Source organism: Populus euphratica, unplaced genomic scaffold (genome assembly GCF_000495115.2).
Source record: "Populus euphratica unplaced genomic scaffold, PopEup_1.0 scaffold695.1, whole genome shotgun sequence".
Classification (NCBI taxonomy): domain Eukaryota; kingdom Viridiplantae; phylum Streptophyta; class Magnoliopsida; order Malpighiales; family Salicaceae; genus Populus; species Populus euphratica.
In genome coordinates this window covers 8,798-23,344 of record NW_011500565.1, presented here as the reverse complement: position 1 = coordinate 23,344, position 14,547 = coordinate 8,798, and the positions used below count along the sequence as shown (strand labels likewise).

Here is a 14,547-nt window from a genome sequence, read left to right as displayed (position 1 = left end):
CAGATATGACCCAATTACCAAACAGTATTCCGGTTTGGACTACATCAACATTTTTTTTCTAAGTTTATTCATCGCTTTGTCCTTTCAATTTTAGTTCTACATCGATATTTTTTTTCTAAGTTTATTCATCGATTTGTCCTTTCAATTTTAGTTTTGAAATTCATCAATCTATCCTTTTATTTATGTTGTTGCACTTTGAAAACTCCACGCGGCGTCGACTGGTGCTTTTTCTCTCTATTATTGTTTGATTTAATCTTGTTGAATTGGTTGGGAGTGACCACCTAGTATTTAATTGAGGGTTACTAAGAAACCCAATTATTTTTTTTCTAAGTTTATTCATCGCTTTGTCCTTTCAATTTTAGTTTGGACTACATCGATATTTTTTTTCTAAGTTTATTCATCGATTTGTCCTTTCAATTTTAGTTTTGAAATTCATCAATCTATCCTTTTATTTATGTTGTTGCACTTTGAAAACTCCACGCGGCGTCGACTGGTGCTTTTTCTCTCTATTATTGTTTGATTTAATCTTGTTGAATTGGTTGGGAGTGGCCACCTAGTATTTAATTGAGGGTTACTAAGAAACCCAATTATACTGGTCTTGTCAGAAATTCACGGGTAAAAAACCGATTGTGATTAGGAAAGATATTAACATCCCTAACGCACCCTACTTAAAGTAAGCTGCTTCGTGGACTTGATATGTTAAAGAAGTTTTAAAAATTTTATCTTTTCATCGGACTTTAGAAATATAACTTCCATACAAGTCTGTACTTCTATACCATGATCCAATCAAAATCTTAAATCCTTCTTTATTCTTTACAGTCTCATCATGAAAAAAAAAGTTCATAAAACAAATACAAACACACATACACTTTCACTATATTTTTTCTTTTTTATTTTTTTTTTGTTTTCAAAATACAAATAAAAATTTAAACTAAACAAATATTACATTAAACACTTTACAAATTATAGAATAACCTAAAAATTCCATAACAGTGCTGGGAGGTCCTTCGAGGGTAGTGGGTTCACGCGCCACTGGAAACCTAGGCAAGTAGGAGGGTCAGTAACGGCTTCCTCTCTTCTTCCCCTCTCACCGGCGGTGACCTGCAAAAGTACCAAAAAACGTAATAGGCAAAGTGTTTTAATCTTCTTTCATGATTTTCGGATCTGCTTTCTCTTCTCTTTTAAATCTGTTTCATTGTAGATAAGCTTTTCTATGGTTTTTCTTCGTCTTCCCCTCCGCTTCGGGTAGCTGGCAGAAGGAGGAAGGACGACACACCGATGCAGATTAGTTTCACTGTGTTCGGGCCGCCGCTGAAGGCCGTTGGGTGTGGAGCGGCTCGCCTGGGTGACTCGATCGGTCGGTTACCTGCTGGATCTAGTCGATCGCCGACCCTTCTTTCTTGTTCGGTTGGTGGTGGTCGTGGAAGGAGAGCTGGTCTATGGGGAGGAGCTGCTATGTTGTTGTTGCCACTGGAGGCTATTCGGCTGCCACCAAGACCTGTCGATTCCTGTTTTGTGTGTGGGAAAGCAGATGGATCAGTGAGGGGGAAGATCTGTTTTTGTGTTTTGTTTCAGGGAGGAAGGTCTGTGAACTGGTGGGTGTTGGTGTGGCTAGGTCAGTGGGACGAGAGGAAGAAAACCAAGAGCTGCTGGGAGAGAGAGATGGTGCGGGTTCATGGGTAGGTGGCTTACGTGCAGGAAAATGGGGAGACCATCGACTGTTGTAGGGAAGAAGAAAATCAAAGGGAAAGGCAGAGAGATCCCTGGGGGCTGCTGTTTGGGGAAGAAAAAATTCAGTCGGGTGGGGGGCGACTGTTGGCCTTGAAAGTGATAGTTTAGGGCTCCTCTTCCCTCTTTTTTTTTTTTTATTATTATCAAAATTGCCCCTTTTGTTTTGGGTTCAACGCTGCTATTTATACGCAAAAAACTTTTCGAGCCTCAAAATTGATCCCTCAATTTTTGTGTAAATTTGGTCCCTAATCAATCAATCAATTAACTTGGTAAAAATTAAATTTGATCTCTTAAAATTTCAATCTTTTTAATTAAGTCCAAATTAGACTCTCATACTTAATTTTTCACCAATTAAGCCCTCAAATTAATTTGACCCACTTAAAGTATAATTAAGTCCTTACACTTAATTAAATCCTTCAATTGGACCTAAATCAAATTGACCCATTAAAAATTTAATTATATCATTGGACTTAATTTTTATGCAAATTCATCCAATACTCATTTAATTTGACCTTTGAATTTGCATTTTCTCTATTTTTGGGCATAATAAGGTGCAATTAGGCCTTGAGATTCCTCCAAAAATTACAGCTTGATTTTTGCCTATTTTTGTAGTATTTCTAGGTCAGCTTTCTCCACATTGCCAACCTTTATTTTATTTATTTTATTTTTATTTTGAAAAAAAGTGAATTTTAGGAAATAACCCAGAATTGGGTTATGACATATGTGATAGGCCTACATTTAAAATAAATATTTACAATAAATTAAAGGTATCATATATTATTAGATATGTTATTATAAAACATGCTTTATGATTAGTACTTAAAAGTGCATTTTTATCATGGTTTTATATCATCATTTTGCACTTGAAGTATCAATAACTCCTTAACTAAAGCATGTTTTATAATAATATATCTAATAATATAAGATACCTTTAATTTGTGGTAAATGTTCATTTTAAATGCAAGCCTATCACATAAATAAAAGGATTGATTGATGACTATAAGAACTTAAATTGTAAGGATAAAGAGATGACCAAACTTAAAAAAGAGATGTCAGTGCAATCCAAACCGGAATACTGTTCGGTAATTGGGTCATATCTAGAGCTATAAATCTCAGATTTAGGTTCAATTTATATGGATGGAAAGGTAAGACATAGGCCTACAACTTTTATATGGAGCCCAAGATCTAAAAAGGCCATTTACAAGTCGAAATTGTAGAAACAACAAAGAAGCCTGAATTTGTTTTCCAGCCCAAGCACTGTTTAGTATTTTGGCCATATATGGAGTTCTAGAAGTCCAAATGAGCTGAATGTATTTTTTGTAATGTTTATGCTTTGCTTTCATTAATATCAAGCTTATGCCTTTTATTTCCTTTCCTTTACTTAGTTAACTTTTATGTTCTTATTTTGTTTATCTATTTTTCTTTCATTCATTATGTCTAGCTAAGTTAATTATGTCAAGGTGAAAAGGTTACACTAATGGTGTAAGAATAAGTATAATATAAACTTAATATAGACTTTAATGTTTGATACTAACATGTTTTATATTTGTTATCTTGTTCACTCTTTAATACTTTACTTGTTAAATGATTAATCTTGATTTATATTGTATAACACTTGGTACAACAAATGCTTGGCACTTTCATAGTTCATACTGTATGGTATAACCGACACCTGAGCTATGAAAGGAACTTGATTTGTTGTTAACATAAGTTATAATCATGAATGCTTGATGAAATTTACAAGTATTAGCATTAATTAAATAAGATGACTAATGTAATCATGTTAACAATCTATAATATGATTGGAACCTCCTTTGTGTGTGGTTTCCAATTGAATAATAAGAGTTTATATTATACTTGTTTGACATACCATTAGTGGAATCTCTAACCTTGATATTTGTTATTATCATTGTTTAATCGTTACATTAATATTCCTTCTCAAAGTTCTCATCTTCATCTTCTTCTTCTTCTTCTTTTTCTTTTTTTTTTATTATTATTATTACTACTACTACTACTACTACTACCACCACCACCACCACCACCACCACCACTATTATTATTATTATTATTGTCGTTGTTATTGTTATTGTTGTTGTGTTATTGTTATTTATAATTTGTATAATTAACCTCCTTGTGGTTCCAATCCGGTCTTGCTGGGTTATTTATTACTTCAACACTCCTACACTTAGGAGAAGACATCAATCTTTTCGTAATGTTACTTTAATTAAGGAGTTCTTGATACTTCAAGTGCAAAATGATGATATAAAATCTTGATAGAAAATGCACTTTTAAGTATTAATCAAGGAGGAAGAAGAAAAAGTTGCAAAGGAGAGAGAAACGTTGGAAGGAGAAGAGGGAGAGAGTTACGATGGCTACTTGGTGGCCGGTTGGTGGTTGAAACGGTGGCTGAGCTATGACAGAGATGGTGGCTGGCAACGGAGGAAGCAGAAGAAGAGAAAACGTGTGGGAGGGGCTGCAAAAAAAAGAGAGAAACTGATGGTGGCTCTTGGTGGTTAGTTGGTGGTTGTGTTGGCTTTCTGTGGTGGAGCTAATGGTGGGAATACTAGCGATGAGGGTGATGGTGGCTGAAGGCCATGGTGGAGAGAATCGGAGAGGAAAGAGAGAAAATTACAGAAACAAGGGAAAATGGATGGTTTTTTGGCTGACTTTCACCCCGATTTTCTCCTCCCTCATGCCATCAAATCCACCTCTATATATAGGTGGTGGAAGAGGGCAATCTTCCCTATACTAGATAAAAATTTCAGCTCTCGATTCAAATGAAAAGAATCCCAACCGTTGGCTTAAATTAGGCATGGTGCACTATCAAATTGTCAAATCTGCAGTTGCAGGCTATCTGAGTTGGTCTCTTTGGGGTGGTGCCATGTCCGTTTATTTGACAGTGAGCTGGTGAAGACCATACACAAATATAGAGGGATTTCTGGTGATCAGTTTCGTGTAAGTTTTGACAAATTTGGTGAACATTAGGTACATTAAATGCAGTTGCAAAGCAAGTAACTGGACCTGCTGTTTTAGAGAATTAAAGAAGAAGATGAATAGTACCAAACTTTTTTTTTGCCAAAGTTCATTTCAGTTCTTCCTCTTTTAATTGATTTCAATTGAACCCCTAATTAACCCTAAACTTTTGCAATTAAGCCCCTGATGAATTATTGTTTGAGCCCTGGATTTACACGCCTTTTGCAATATAGTCCATGGTCTCGGATTTCTTCAATTTAACCCCTAATTGACCATTAAACTTTAATTTTTTTACAATTTTGCCCCTGATTTCAATCAAATAACTTGGTAAAAATTAAATTTGATCTCTTAAAATTTCAATCTTCTCAATTAAGCCCAAATTAGACTCCCAAACTTAATTTTTCACCAATTAATCCCTAAATAAAATTAATTTGACCCATTTAAAGTATAATTAAGCACTTGCACTTAATTAAATCCTTCAATTGGACCCAAATTAATTCTTAAACATAATTAAAATTCAATTTGACCCATGATTAAATCAAATTGGCCCATTAAAAATTTAATTATGTCCTTGGACTTAATTTTTATGCAAATTTATCCAATTATCATTTAATTTGACCTTGAATTTGCATTTTGTTTCTCTATTTTTGAGCACAATGGAGTATAATTAGGCCTTAATTTTCCTTTAAAAATTGCAGCTTGATTTCCCACTATGCTTTCTCCATGTTGTCAGCCTTTATTTTATTTTTTGATTTTTATTTTGAAAAAAGATGATTTTAGGGGAATAACCCAAAATTGGGTTATGATAAGAATTATAGAAGGAATAGGACTAGTTGCTTATTGAATGGAGCTACCTATACATTTGAATAAGATTCACAATGTATTTTATGTCTTTATTGCAAAAATTAAAGATAAATCTCTCACAAGTGTTACTACTGGTTCCTATTAAAGTAACAAAGCATTTGATATTAGATACAAAACTAGTCAAAATTATGGATTGAGACAAAAAAAGTGTTAAGAAATAAAAGAGTTTTCTTCAAGAGTATTATGGAGGGACTCTTAGATAGAAGAAGAGACATGAGAGAGGGAAACCAAAATTAAGGAGAAATATCCACATCTATTCTCCAATGCAAATATGTAACTTAAATTTCAAGGAGAATATGTAAGCCCTGAGAATAAACTTCTACAAAAAAAACTTTAAATTAATGTCATGATGAAGAATGTGAGGTTAAATATATGAAAAACCAAATAAATTTAGTTGTTAAGGGGGAGATTTTAAAAGATAAAAAGAAGTACAACTCAAATTGAAAAAAAAAAGAAAAAGAAAAGGAAAAAAAAAGAATGGGAGCAAACTATAATAAAAAAAAAATTAAGACTACAAATACCCCATTCTCTTCCCCAAGAGGCCGGTAACATGGAGAGAAATAGGAGGGGAAGGATTTCAGATTTTTCCACAAAAAATTGAGAGAAAACACCAAAATTATTAAGTTTATACAAGTTTTAGATTGTTAAGTAAAGAAAACATCCTTTGTCAAGGGAATTAGCAAGAAAACAAGTGAAGACATTACAAGGGAGAGAGAGGGAGAGGGTCTCCTGTATGCAAGGAGGGAGAAGTTGAAAACTTTCAACCAATTAAGAATTGAAATCCAAGTTACCTCTAGGTAAGGAGCCTTTATCGTAATTGTGAAGACCAATTTAAATTCGATTAGGATTGAAAATTAGGACTCTTGAGTGAAATTTAAGGGAATTGTAAAAAATTATTGAAATTAACTTAATTGAAGTATTGTAAATTATTTTAAACATGAAATCATGTAAAAATACCAAAGAAAAATCAATGGCTAAAGCAACAAGAGTAGCCAACCATTCGAAGGTGACTCGGAGGAAAATAAATTTTGATTTTTTTGATAAAAGTCTCGAAAAATATTAATCAATACTAATGAATTACTTTTGCACACCATAACTAAAAATCTTCCATTTTCTTTTTCTTGTCAATAATCAAGAGAAGGAGGCATCCCGTTATTGTATAGAGACCACATCCAGAAAAAGATGCTCAATCTAGTAATTAAAGCATGTGGTGACTACCACAGGAAAAAAAAACTAATTATTTCATTAAACATAAGAATCAAATTATAAGTAACTCTAAAAGCATAATTTTAAGTACCTGTGACATGACTAAAAGATTGATGTCTTCTCCGAAGTGCAGGAGTGTTGAAGTAATAAATAACTCGGCAAGACCGGGGTCGAACCACAAGGAGGTTAATTGTAAAAATTATAAACAACAATAACAGTAACAACAACAACAATAATAATATTAGTAGCAATAATAATAATAATAATAATAATAAAGAAGGAGAAGAAGAAGAAGATGATGATGATGAGAACTTTGAGATGGAATATTAATGTAATGATTAAATAATGATAATAACAAATGTCAAGGTTAGAGGTTCCACTGATGGTATGTCAAACAAGTATAGTATAAACTCTTATTATTTAATTGGAAACCACACACAAAGGAGGTTCCATTCAGATTATAGATTGTTAACATGATTACATTAGTCATCTTATTTGATTAATGCTAATACTTGTAAATCTCGTCAAGCATTCATGATTATAACTTATGTTAACAACAAATCAAGTTCCTTTCATAGCTGAGGTGTCGATTATACCATATAGTATGGGCTATGAAAGTGCCAAGTATTTGTTGTACCAAGTGTTATACAACATAAATCAAGATTAGTTATTTAACAAGTAAAGTATTAAAGAGTGAACAAGATAACAAATACAAAACATGTTAGTATCAAACATTAAAGTCCATATTAAGTTTACACTATACTTATTCTTACACCATTAGTGTAACCTTTTCACCTTGACATAATAAACTTAGCTAGATATAATGAAAGAACGAAAAATAAATAAATAAAATAAGAACATAAATAAGATAAAAGTTAACTAAGTAAATGAAAGGAAATGAAAGGCATAAACTTGATATTAATGAAAGCAAAGCATAAACATTACAAAAATACAAAGAGAAAAAGGAAGAGCATGATCTTGATCTGGAAACCAAGTTGCCTAAATGCATAGCAAATGCCTCCTTTTATAGGTCAAAATTAGGAACTATAGATTTGATGACTTATTGATGAGTGGGTGACCAACTCTTGACTAGGTGACAATCCTTATCTTCTCTTGTCTGCCCCAAACATCATTGATAACATCAAAATTGGAACCACTTGTACATGAAAGTTGTAGGAAATTGTCTCAGCTATCTTGTGTAAAACATTCAGCTCATTTGGACTTTTAGAACTCCAGATATAGCCAAAATACTGAACAGTGTTCTAGCTGAAGGACAGATTCAGGCTTCTTTGTTGTTGCTACAATTTGGACTTGAAAATGGCCTTTTTAGATCTTGGGCTCCATCTGAAATTGTAGACCTTTGTCTTACCTTTACATACATATAAAGTAGACCTAAATCTGAGATCTATAACTCCAGATATGGCCCAATTACTGAATAGTGTTCTGGTTTGGATTGCACCGACATCTCTTTTCTAAGTTTGGTCATTTCTTTATCCTTTCAATTTCAGTTCTTAAATTCATCAATCAATCCTTTCATTTATGTGATAGGTCTGTATTAAAAATAAACATTTACCACAAATTAAAGGTATTTTATATTATTAGATATATTATTATAAAACATGTTTTAGTTAAGGAGTTATTGATACTTCAAGTGCAAAATGATGATATAAAACCTTGATAAAAATACACTTTTAAGTACTAATCACACCCCCCAACCAGCTTATTACTAGTCCCTAGTAATCAAAGCGTTAAAATAGAAAAACAATTTGCAAATTTCACAAAACAAGGTATTCATCATTTAACTTCCATTAATCTATTCAGATAAACAAACTCTTATTAAATTTATATATCTGCTCAATACCTCTTAACAAGATATTAATAAACCTTTCTTTTATGCTCAATATATCAACACATAAATATGGGGCTTTTCTTGGAAGAAAATAAAATTTTTGTTCTAATGTTTAAGGTTAACTTCCTTGGGTTGGGATTATTATTATTATTATTATTATTATTATTATTATTTAATATATATACATATAACTTAAAACACCATGCATCTTTAACCCATGTAACGAGTTTTCGGCTAATGACTCCTAGACCAGTTGGTCTTAGGGCATTAGGTGTTGAGACACTCCTACGAGTTTAGTAACTCGGGTCGCAGATACTGATATGTAGATAGTGCAATGTTTGATTCCCTTAAGCTTTTCTTCTCAAACCATGTACAAGCGTTGGGCCAATAGCTCCCAAGTCAGTTGACTTTAGGGTATTAGGTGTTAAAACACCCTTTGAGCTTAATTGCTTAGGTTAGGGAGGCTACGAAACCAAACTTATCTACATTTTTATTATTATCATTTTTTTTGTCTTTTTTTTTTTTAAATTATATGCTATCCCTTTTCCCTTAGTTGTTACGTTTAACAAAAAAACATAAATAATGTAATAATCCAATATGTAATCCACAATCATATGTTAAAGTGTGTGTCTGAAAATTAAGGTTTAAGAATACATGTTAAATAAGTATATGAGCTGAATTAAGTGATAACAATGCGAGAGTTTGTAAATCTGAATATTTCAAGAAGTATTATGATAGACCTTGTTACGAATGATTACTAAGATGTGTCTCAAGAGTCATAAAAATTCTCCTTACTCTGCCATCATAGTAACAACAATTTTGCACATGCTTTATAAAATAGAAAAGAAATTTTTTTTTAGCTACTACCCTCTCCCCCCCAACTAAAACAAGACATTGTCCTTAATGTTTAAAAGTAGAAAGATAGAGTATAGAAGATATCACCTGAAATAACGAACACTGACAAACCTGAAATACACTTAAACAAAAATAAGAAATAACAAAACATAATAATAAAACAAAAAGATTCACAAATGAAGACTCAAACCCAATCTAAGCTTTTTATAGCTTTTCTTAGATGACCAATTTATGCGACTCATAGAGGGATCAATTACAGGAATGAAAGATTGTAGTTGGTCAATCAATTGTTCAGTAGTAGCAGCAGAGATTATGATTTGTCGTGCAAAAGATGTTAGAAATTCCTATTCCACAATATGATCAAGAAAAGATAACAACTTATCATAATAACCATTAACATTTAACAAATCTATGAGTTTATGGTGAATGTGCAGTTAGGCCCAAGAAGAAATATGAAAGATCTCGTCGAATGTGCCTAGACCACTTGGTAAGGCAATAAAGACATCAGCATGGTTAAACATTGCATTCATTCGAGCTGACATTGTGGAGACCTGAAGTTCTTCTCCAATTGTTTTTCCAATGATATCCCCTTGTGCCAAAACTTCGGGGTGACCTTTAAAACTTGACTACCTCCTAAAAATACAGCTATTGACACACTTCCCATTAACCCCAGACTGCCTCCCCCACACACTAAATGAATCTTTCTCTCAGCTAGCACGTGACCAAGATGATTTGCTGATTCTAAAAACTTCTTTTCTTTCCTAGGACTAGATCCACCAAAAACACAAATATTTCTTATCTGATGACCTGAGGAGCTTGCCATTTCTACACACTTTTATATTTGTTGAATGTATGGGTTGAGTAGAAATAAAAGGAACGAAGAGAGGATTTTATAGATGAGAAATTAGAAAGGCAATCATACCACCTATATGTAGGCCAACTAGAGTCTCACACACTCTCTCTCTCTTTATTTATTTATTTACTATTGAAAAAGCATGTGTATGTACAAGTAGTTGTGATTGTGGCTCACATCTTCCCTTGGTTTTACATTCAAGAATGGCTTAAACGCCCTCTATTGGTTAGGGATAGGCTTCCCATCCAATTTTCTTAAAACCTGGCAAATGGGGTATTTTTTAGTCAGATTCCCAAGACTATGTTGAGCATGTTTCTTATGAAATATTGGCCATAAATCATGAATTGCACGATGCACATCTCCACTAGGATGCGTCTCAAGAGTCAATAGAATATTATCTAAAAACCCTTTACTCAGGCCATCCTTAATGAATTGTATTTTATCTTCACGGTTTATAGATATCATTCCTAAAGAACGACATTGTGTATTACAAGTCCATCTAGCACATCGATGACAGACTTTCAGTCGTTTTGCACGATGTTTCTTTGCAAAAGTGCTTTTACCTATTCCAGGCATGTGTGAAATGAAGGAGTTAGAGGACTCACCTGATAATCGGACCTTTGCTTCAATCAACCAGCGAATATCTTCAGGAATTCCATGATTCATTAACAATCTCAATCTTGCACATCTAGCACGGTAAATTTTTGTAATCATATTATGAGGTAGAGCGGGAAAATACTTTTTCAATTTTTCAAGAGTGGTGTCCATTTTTTTAAGATGAGAAGTGGAAAAGAGATGCAAAGAGAAGAGAAGGAAGAAATAATTGAACAAATATATACACAGATATCAGTTATCATGGGAAACTGAAAGAACCGACTTAAGTCACGGAGTACCGTTATCCACCATTTGACCGGGGTGAGAAAAACTATCACTAAAAAAGATACACAAAAACAAAGTGAGAAAAACAAAATAATTAACCTTTATCTACAAGATCATTCAAACCAGTTGATTTATTTTCACTAGGAAAATTATCAAAGTAAGCTTTCAAACGATGTCCATTTTCCTTAAAAACATTGTCATTTATTGAATTCTCAATATCACAGGCCCCATAAGGATTGCTCCATCTTGATCTTAGCTCTCCAGAGAATGAATATAGTTGAGAATTATAAAATAAAACTTTTTGATCAGTATCAACTTTCACAAGTTTTGCAGAATGCATGCGTGTCCTTGAACATAGTGGGCCAATAAAATCCATTTTGAAAGATTTTTGCAGCTGTCTTTTTTTACGAGAAATAACTTCCACATGCTTCAGAATGATAAAATTTAATACACTACTTACCTCACTGTCAGGAATGCGTCTTTGAAATATTTGATTAGGACAATAGTTGAATAAGTTAGGGTCATCCCAATAAAAGGTCTTCATTTCGTTCAAAAACTTTTCTTTGTCTTGGGCACTCCAATCAGCTAGCAAATCTCCTAAAGCAAGAAAGTTGATATATTTATCATACCAAGGCATTGGATTAAGAGAAATTAAGGATTCATTAGGAAAGTAATCATCTATTGGTGTGATGTTAGATGTTGACTTTGTTGTCACTTTTGACAGAAGATCCCCATCAACATTTTCAGTGCATTTTTCATATGTGATTTCTTTCTTAGAATAAATCATTTGTAAATCTTCAGATTCATCTAACTCATTTTTACTTAAAGTAGATTCAAGTTGATCATAAACTAATTCATCAATATGATCTACTTCTTGTAAATCATTATCATCTCTAGGTTGCTTGCAAATGTTGAAAATATTCATCTCCAATGTCATGTTTTCAAATGATAGCTTCATTAGTCCATTCCTACAATTAATCAATACGTTAGAAGTTGCAAGAAATGGATGTCCTAAAATAACAGGAAATGAATTACATGCTTCAACAGGTTTTGTGTCCAAGACAACAAAATCCACAGGATAAATGAATTTATCGACTTGTACTAACACATCTTCGACTATTCCTCTAGGCACTTTTATAGATCTATCGGCAAGTAAAAGAGTTATAGAAGTTGGTTTTAACTCACCTAGATTGAGACTCTGAAAAACTGAATATGAAAGTAAATTCACACTAGCACCAAGATCAAGTAAGGCTCTTTCAATTTTATGCTCTCCAATAAAGCAAGAAATTGTAGGACAACCAGGGTCTTTATATTTCAAAGCATTATTGTTCTGAAAAATAGCACTCACTTGTTCGGCTAAAAAGGCTTTCTTTTTCACATTCAGTTTTCTCTTCACAGTGCATAGATTTTTCAAAAATTTAGCATAGGAAGGAACCTGTTTAATAGCATCCAACAAAGGTATATTGATTCTTACCTGTTTGAAAGTTTCAAAGATTTCAGAGTTGTGATTGACTTTCCTTTGTTTGGTCATGGCTTGAGGAAATAGAAGTGCTGGCGCAGAATTAGTCTTTTCTTTGCGATTTTCAAATTCAACCCCTTCCTTACCCTCAAAGATTAACTCATCATCTTTCTCATAAGGTTCAAGAGTGGGTTTTTTAATAACCTTACCACTGCAAAGAGTAGTGACTGATTTGACTTGATCCATGTGTTAACTTTCGAAACTATTTGCATTTGCATTGTATTGCCTCTTAGGATTTTGCTGTGGTTAAGATGGAAACTTGCCTTTCTCTTGAAAATTGAGAGTAGATGTGAATTTTGCAAGAGTATCTTTAAAATTTGTTATGCTTTGAGCAAGTTAAGTGTTGATTGTCTTTTGCTTTTCAATGAATGCATACAAGGTTTCCTCAAAATTTCTTGTAGGAGGTGGAGCATAAGGAGGTGCATATGCATGATCATTTTGGAAATTATGGTGTGCTTGAAACTATGGTTATAAAGTTTGTGCATTATCACTCTTCCAACTGAAATTTTGGTGATTTCTCCAACCAGGGTTGTATGTATGCGAGTATGGGTTATGATTAGGCTTTTGGAAACTATTTAAAGCATGGGCTTATTCATGGAGACATTCCTTGAAAGAAGGCAAGGTTAGACAATCATTGGTTGAGTGTTCATTTGTTTCACATATTTGACACGTAATGTTTTCAACAGATTTTAATTGACCACTCTTTTTTAATTCCAATGCCTCGACTTTTCTAGCTAAAGATACAAACTTGGCTTGGAGGTCATGATCTTCTCTAAGGTTGTACATACCTCCACTAGATGTATGAGGTTGAGTTTTACTCGGTGCCTCATAAGTTCCCTCGGTGTCCCAATTTTGAGTATTTTTAGCTAACAAGTCTAAGTATTTCATTGCTTCATTAGGGTCTTTATCTTTAAAAGTTCCATTGCACATCAATTCAACCATTTGTCTATCTCTAGGTGTTAACCCTTCATAAAAATGTGAAACCAATCTCCATGCTTCAAAACCATGATGAGGGCAAGTATTAAACAAGTCTCGATACCTATCCCAACATTGGTAAAACATTTCTTCTTGTTTTTTAGTAAAAATAATGATTTGTCTTTTGAAAAAGTTTATTCTGTGAGATGGGAAAAACTTCTTTAAAAATTGTTGTTGCATTTCATCCTAAGCACGAATGGATCCTGGTCTCAAATTTTGTAGCCATGTTTTAGCTTTATCTTTTAATGAAAAAGGAAAAAGCTTTAATCTAATGGTGTTCATGCTACAATTTGAGTTATTATAGGTGTTACATACCTCCTCAAATTCCCTTAAATGCAAGTATGGATTTTCCAATTCTAAGTCATGAAAAGAAGGTAAAAGTTGAATAATGCCTGGTTTAAAATTAAAATGAGATGCATCAGGAGGAAAAACTATGCATGATGGTGCACTTGTTCTTGTGGGATTCATGTGGTCTCTAAGTGTTCTAGCATGGTTATTCTCATTATGAAGTGATTGATTATCTTCTTTGGCCATATTTTCTGAAAATGATGAGGATACCCTAGAAATTCTACCACTTGATGTACGTGACCACAATCTCATGCACGTGTAGGAATATAATAAAATGAAGAAGAAAACAAAAGAAGAAGGAAAAAAACAAAATAAGGAGAAACAAAACAAAAGAGACAAAGTTATATACAAGAAAAGTAAAAAGAGAAAATAAAATAAAAACTATAATTTATACAAGAACTTACCTCCCCAGCAATAGCGCCAAAAACTTGACACGACTAAAAGATTGATGTCTTCTTCCAAATGCAGGAGGGTTGGAGTAATAAATAACCCGGC

The 14,547-nt window shown here is 33.1% G+C and overlaps 1 long non-coding RNA gene across 1 annotated transcript; it reads left to right on the top strand.

Annotated features, from left to right (window-relative positions):
- The first annotated feature begins 464 nt into the window (after positions 1-464).
- On the top strand, positions 465-14,140 carry LOC105115407 (uncharacterized). Its single transcript, XR_840335.1, has 3 exons — positions 465-1,619; positions 6,284-6,292; positions 14,130-14,140. It is a non-coding gene; the product is annotated as an uncharacterized LOC105115407 (long non-coding RNA).
- Positions 14,141-14,547: the final 407 nt, after the last annotated feature.